The sequence below is a fragment of the Triticum dicoccoides genome, chromosome 5B (assembly GCF_002162155.2).
Source record: "Triticum dicoccoides isolate Atlit2015 ecotype Zavitan chromosome 5B, WEW_v2.0, whole genome shotgun sequence".
Classification (NCBI taxonomy): Eukaryota; Viridiplantae; Streptophyta; class Magnoliopsida; order Poales; family Poaceae; genus Triticum; species Triticum dicoccoides.
In genome coordinates this window covers 498,324,011-498,330,928 of record NC_041389.1, presented here as the reverse complement: position 1 = coordinate 498,330,928, position 6,918 = coordinate 498,324,011, and positions in this window count along the sequence as shown.

Sequence of the window (6,918 nt, the reverse complement as noted above, 5' to 3'; positions counted from 1 at the left end):
GAAAGCAAGCTCTAGTAAGCAATGCAACGCAACAAGTATCCGAACATCACGGCACACCCAAATATAGGGGTGCCGCACACCCCCTATGTTTCACCGATGAGGTACTGGACCATGAATTTCCAGTGGGATTCAAGCCCGTAAACATAGAGGCATACGACGGAACAACAGACCCTGGAGTCTGGATTGAGGATTATATCCTCCACATATACATGGCTAGAGGAGATGATCTCCACACCATAAAATACTTACCCCTCAAGCTCAAAGGGCCAGCCCGGCATTGGCTTAAAAGCCTTCCCAAAAACACCATTGGAACTTGGGAAGAGCTCGACGATGCTTTTCGGGCAAATTTTCAAGGGACCTATGTCCGACCTCCGGACGCAGACGATCTAATTCATATAACTCAACAAACCGGAGAGTCAGCCCGGAAACTCTGGAACAGATTTCTTACTGAAAAGAACCAGATAGTCGACTGTCCGAACGCCAAAGCCTTAGCAGCTTTCAAACACAGTGTTCGAGACGAATGGCTCGCCAGACACCTCAGCCAAGAAAAGCCAAGAACAATGGCCGCATTAACAAGCCTCATGACCCGCTTTTGCGCGGGAGAGGATAGCTGGTTGGCAAGAAGCAGTACCAGCGACCCAAGTACATCCGAAGTTAGGGATGGAAACGGGAAACCGCGACGCAGCAAGGACCAGTGCCGGACCAAGGGAAACAGCCCGAAGAGCATGGCAGTCAACGCCGGATTCAAAAGCTCTCGGCAGAATCAGAAAAAGCTGCCCCTCAAGGATAACAGGGATGAGCTATCTAACCTAAACAAAATCTTGGACAAAATATGCCAAATCCACAGTACTCCCGGGAAGCCTACAAACCATACCCACAGAGATTGTTGGGTCTTCAAGCAATCCGGCAAACTCAACACCGAACACAAGGGGCTCGACATACCAAGCGAGGATGATGACGAACCCCACAAGCAGAGCACCGGAGAACAAAAGAAGTTCCCACAAGAAGTCAAAACAGTAAACTCACTTCACGTGGCAAAAGGGAAAAACAGAGTGGTGCCTATAGAGATACGTGCCATACGGCCTGTCCCAGAGGAGTCCCGACACTAGTTGTTAAAACCAATCACCTTCGACCATCAGGATTACTCTAGAAGTATCCGGAACGCAGGCTGGACTGCCTTGATATTAGATCCGATAATTGACGGACTCCACTTTACACAAGTCCTAATGGACGGCGGCAGTGGTCTAAACCTGCTATATCAGGACACAATCCGCAAAATGGGGATAAACCCAACAAAATTCGCCATAGCAACACTTCCTTTCAAGGGGTAACGCCAGGCCTAGATACCCATTGTACGGGTTCTCTACTGCTAGAAGTTATGTTCGGCTCCCCCGACAACTTCCGCCGCGAAAAGCTAACCTTCCACATCGCCCCATTTACAAGTAGCTATCAAGCACTACTGGCACGCGAAGCTTTCGCCCGCTTTAACGCAATACCGCATTATACATCCCTTACGCTCAAAATGCCCGGTCTGCGAGGCATCATCTCATTAAAGGGAAATATCGAGTGTTCCTCGAGCGCGGAAGACTGTGCGGCTGCCTTGACAGCCACACACTAAACCGGCTTCACTAATCAAAGCACCTAAACAGGTCGTTCAGACACCGGACATGGCTAGACAAGTCTGGCGTAAACATACAAGGGCGTACTAGCCGCATACCCCCGTACAAGGGGCTCCGCGCGTGTACAACAAGAGACAATAAAGCTCAATTTTACCCATTTTCTGAATTATACTTTGTTTATTTAATATAACATAGATTTTCGCACGATCTTTTTCAACTAAGTTCCTCTCTTTTACAGATGAACACCGTGCAACACCCGTCCAGGATACGGCACAACGGAGACACAGGCGCAGACGTGCAGTAGGGACCCGTTCCAAGGATTCTATTCAGATTAAGACCATGCGTAAACCTTTTTCATTGTCTCTTGTTGATACACATCCCCCGGTTTCTTGGTATAACCGAGGATGAGGCTGGCGTCTTGGCATGTGGCCACGTCAGAATTTTGTGCGTACCTGGACACCAGGGGCTTCTTACCAAGGGCGTTGTTCAGCCCGTTTTTATAAAGACCGAATACCTTAGGGAGTGTTGGGCGTCGCGACTTTGGCCTTATATGCAGCAGCTTCGAATCATGTCTTTGGTCAAATGTTGGGTTTGCTCGGCTCCTGTGTTTTGCTGCCTCGTTCCGCTCTATCGGCTAAGGCGGCACCAGGAGAACTACTACGATTGTGCCCCGGCTCGGCCAGGCGAGCACCTCATTAGAGAAAGCCGAAAACTGACTGTCATGATATAGCGTGAGACTGGTCAACCACTCGATGACCTGCCGGAATCTTTAGGACTTCTCCACATTAACGAAGGGCCGTTTCCCGGCCAGGCACACACGCGCCCCGAATTCGGGTGAGTGCGGTGCCCCTAGGGGCTATATAGTAGCCCCACTGTCAAACTCCTATGGCTAAGTGAAAGTGATAAAGCATTATAGTCCGGTTGCCTAGTTCGCTGCGCTATCACCTCCTTAATAGGACCAAGACATTGTATCAAGTGTGAAAATGCGCCTTCTGCGAACACCCCCGCATTATATGCGTGGGGCTGAAGCCGAAGACTGCCATCTTTCAGGTTATATACACATATACATTAACGGCCGCATAGGAGGTATTCTAATTCTTGAAGGCACAAGTATAAAAAGCTTTTATATTCCATCGAAACATTGTTTTACAATAATACATGTTATTCAAACATAATATCCTTCGAGCACTGCGTCTCTATTAAACGAGCGCCCTGCAGAACTTCCTAAAAATAGTGCTCGGCAGGTACTCGGCTCTCATCCAAATCTTGGGATGCAACAGCAATGGCCTTCATCTCCGCCCAGTATGTCTTGACACGGGCAAGAGCCATCCACGCACCCTCTATGCACGCTGACCTCTTCATTGCATTAATATGCGGCACCGCACCAAGGAACTGCTGCACCAAGCTAAAATAACTCTTCGGCTCGGGCCTTTTCGGCCACAGATGACTCACGACATACTTCATGGCGAGTCCGGATAACCTATTCAGCTCCGCCCATGCGGCCAAACGATCGGTTAATGGAAGTGGGCGCTCTGGATTGTGGAACTGCGACCAAAAAGCTTTTCCACTTTGTGGTCCTTTTGATCTCGGAAGTGTTCGGCCGTGTCCGTGGCACTCGCCGCCAAGTCCAGATAAGTGTCCGCCGCACTCCACTGCCGGTCCAACGAAGCATATTTAGGATCCCCGAATTTCATCCGCAACATAAAGGGCTTTCCAGCCGCGATATCTCTGGCCTGATGTAGCTCCTCCTTCATAGCTCTCATCGCAGAGCGAGTATCCTTGGCCTCGGTAGTGGCCTTCTCCAGGTCCTTCTGTGCCGCCCGATCTTATTTTTCAAGAAGTTTGCAGTGGCCGGCAGCATTCTTCAACTTTATAGCCATCTCGGCCATTTCCTTCTTGCTATGGCAGTGAGCAGCATGTTCGGCTTTCAGCTCTTCAGCCGCCTTTAAGGCAGCCGCATCGCTTTTCCTGGCCTGTTCCTTGGCTCGGGCAAGTTCCGCCCGAAGGTTCTCCATGGCAGCGGCACCGTCTGCATCAAGCACACATGTTGTAAGGTACAGGCATCAAGCTCCTCTTACCAGGTGTCTTCGGAGAAATTACATACCTTGTGCCTCATCAAGCCGCTTGTTGACAAGAGCGATGTCGACATCTGCCACGTCAAGTTGCCGCTTTAGCTCGGCAAATTCATCAGTCCGGCTAGCCACCGGACACTTCGCCACCTACATAGGAAAGGCGACATATTATACCTGGGATTATGATCCTCGGCGCACCGTCATTTTTGACAATGCATAGAGTCTCAGGGGCTACTATCTATACAGGGCGCATCTTCTATATGCGGCTCTGTCAAAAGGTACATCGTTTCATGTTCCTCAAAACCTGTCAGTAAACTCCTGACGGCTTCATACAACCTGCTCTCTATGGATGAAATCCTTCCAATCACCGTATCCATCAACGCACGGTGTTCTTCTGAGATAGACGCTCGCCCGAGCAGATCCTTCAGCTCCTCCGACTATGCACCGGACGGTGCCGGACTCGTCCGATGGCCTTTTTCGAAGGCCGGACACGGGGGGCCTTGGGGGGCCATACGACTGCCTTCCGGCCCTGCCGGATTCGGAGAAACCCTCCGTGATGACACCTCAGGGTCGACCGCCTCGCAAGGCGGTACGACAGGTGGAGGCGTTCCGCTCTCCATCATCTCCGGACGAAGATCCCCTGAAGATGAGCTCTGCTAAGAAGGGCTAAAATCCGGACTACAAGGTAAAATTTCGGTTATCTTCCACATAAATAGAACAAGGATGTCTCTCATTTTAAAACTCCCTTCTTTACTTACGGCTCGGTGGAAGGCTGGTCCCCTTGGGGGCACAATGCGACCGAGGCATCCCCCGGTGCCGGACCCTGTGACGGAGATTTCTTCCCCTACTTTGAGACCATGGTCTCCGGGTCTTCAGAGGCGGTCCTCTTCTTCCCCTGGTTAGAGGAATTCCCAATTCCTCCTTTCCTGACAGCCTCCTTCGGGGAGGCGGTAGCTTCCTTGTTCCCCTCTTCGCCTTCTTCCAAAGGCGCAACTTCCAGCATCCTGGTTAACACGGGATCCGGCGTAGCCTCAGGGAGGGGGGCCAGACACCTGATTAGCTTTGCTTTCGCTAACCACTCCTGTTTAAGGGACAACTCTTTTAAGGGCAATTTTATGATAAATATACGGATAGCGTGTCCGGGTACAGGGCTACTTACTTGAGTATCCGGGCAATTGCAGCTCAGACCTGCGTCCTCGGACGAGTCCGGACACATTGCTTGTGATCCGAAGAACAATTTGTACATCTCCATGGACGTCGCGCCCGCAAAATGTTGGAGGGCTCGTGGTCCCTCCGGATTAAACTCCCACAGGCGGAGGGGGAGACGTTTGCAGGGCAGGATGCGGCAAATCAACATAACATGCGTCACTACGACCAGATTGATATCTCTTTCTAGGAGATCTCGAACACGGCCCTGCAACAAGGGCACGTCCTTGAACGGCCCCCAGTCAAACCCTTTATTGACCCATGATGCTAGCTGTGGTGGGGGACCCGAGTGAAAGGCAGGTGGCGCCACCCATTTGGTGCCCCTGGGAGCTATGATATAAAACAACTCTCGTTGCCATAAGCTGAACTCCTCTTGGAAAGAGCCCTCGGGACATGTAGCGTCAGCATTCTTGCTTATAACAGCACCTCCGCACTCTGCGTGCTGCCCCTCAATCATCTTCGGCTCTACTTTGAAGGTCTTAAGCCACAATCCCAAGTGAGGAGTAATACGGAGGAAGGCCTCGCACATGACAATGAACGACGAGATATGGAGGATGGACTCCGGAGCTAAGTCGTGAAATTCCAGCCCGTAATAAAACATGAGCCCCCTCGCGAAGGGGTCCGTCGGGAAGCCTAGCCCCCGAAGGAAGTGAGACGCGAACACCACGCTCTCACCAGGCTTGGGAGTCGGAATAACCTGCCCTTGAGCAGGCAGCCTATGCGAGATTTCGCCGGTTAGATACTTGGCATCTCTTATCTTTAGCACGTCTTCTTCCGTAACGGAGGAAGGCATCCACCGGCCTTGAAGGTCGGAGCCGGACATCATCGAAGGTCTGAAGCGCCTGAATCTGGAGCTTTGGGTGCTGGAACTCAAGGTGAGAGGCGGATTCGATTGAGATTGAAAGAAAGGAGTCGAGCCTTGGTATCTTTATAAAGAGGTTGAATACCAAGAGCCCTCCCCGTGACTGTTTGGGACTCGCCTTCGATTGAGGAGACATACCAACAGGCACGATTGGGTTACCCACGCCCGTATTGGTGAGAATCCCGGAATAAGGGGACACGATCTCTGCTTTGACAAGACGTGCCAAGGAAACTGCCTCGCTAAACGCGCTGAGGTGGGACAGTAAAACGATTCGATAAAGGCTTGGCCGTGGCATGATGTCACGCTGCGGAATACGTCAGCAGATTAGATTTGTGCAAATATTATTCTCTCTATGGTGGTATGTGGAACTTGTTTTGAGAGCCAGACACTATCCTTGTGTTCAAAATCTTCTATGAAGTATTCAGAGGAGGAACCCGCCCTGCAATGTCGAAGACAATCTGCGTGCCGGACTCGTCGTCATTGAAGCCTGGTTCCGGGGCTACTGAGGGAGTCCTGGATTAGGGGGTGTCCGGATGACCGAACTATAACCTTTGGCCGGACTCCTGGACTATGAAGATACAAGATTGAAGACTTCGTCCCGTGTCCGGATGGGACTTTCCTTGGCGTGGAAGGCAAGCTTGGCGATACGGATATGTAGATCTCCTCCCATTGTAACCGACTCTGTGTAACCCTAGCCCTCTCCGGTGTCTATATAAACCGGAAGGTTTTAGTCCGTAGGACGAACAACAATCATACCATAGGCTAGCTTCTAGGGTTTAGCCTCTCTGATCTCGTGGTAGATCTACTCTTGTACTACCCATATCATCAATATTAATCAAGCAGGGGTAGGGTTTTACCTCCATCGAGAGGGCCCGAACCTGGGTAAAAACATCGTGTCCCTTGTCTCCTGTTACCATCCGCCTAGACGCACAGTTCGGGACCCCCTACCCGAGATCCGCCGGTTTTGACACCGACAGGCACCAAATCATTCATCCTTCCTGGATATATACATGGTTAGTATATACCTTCATTCTCTTCCAGCTGCTTCTTCACACGGCCGAGTTCCTCCTCGGTCCGCTACAAACTCTGCTTTAGTCCGGAGACCTCAGTAGTATGAGAGGTCGCAGCTAGCAGCGATGCATGCTTGTTCACATAGCAG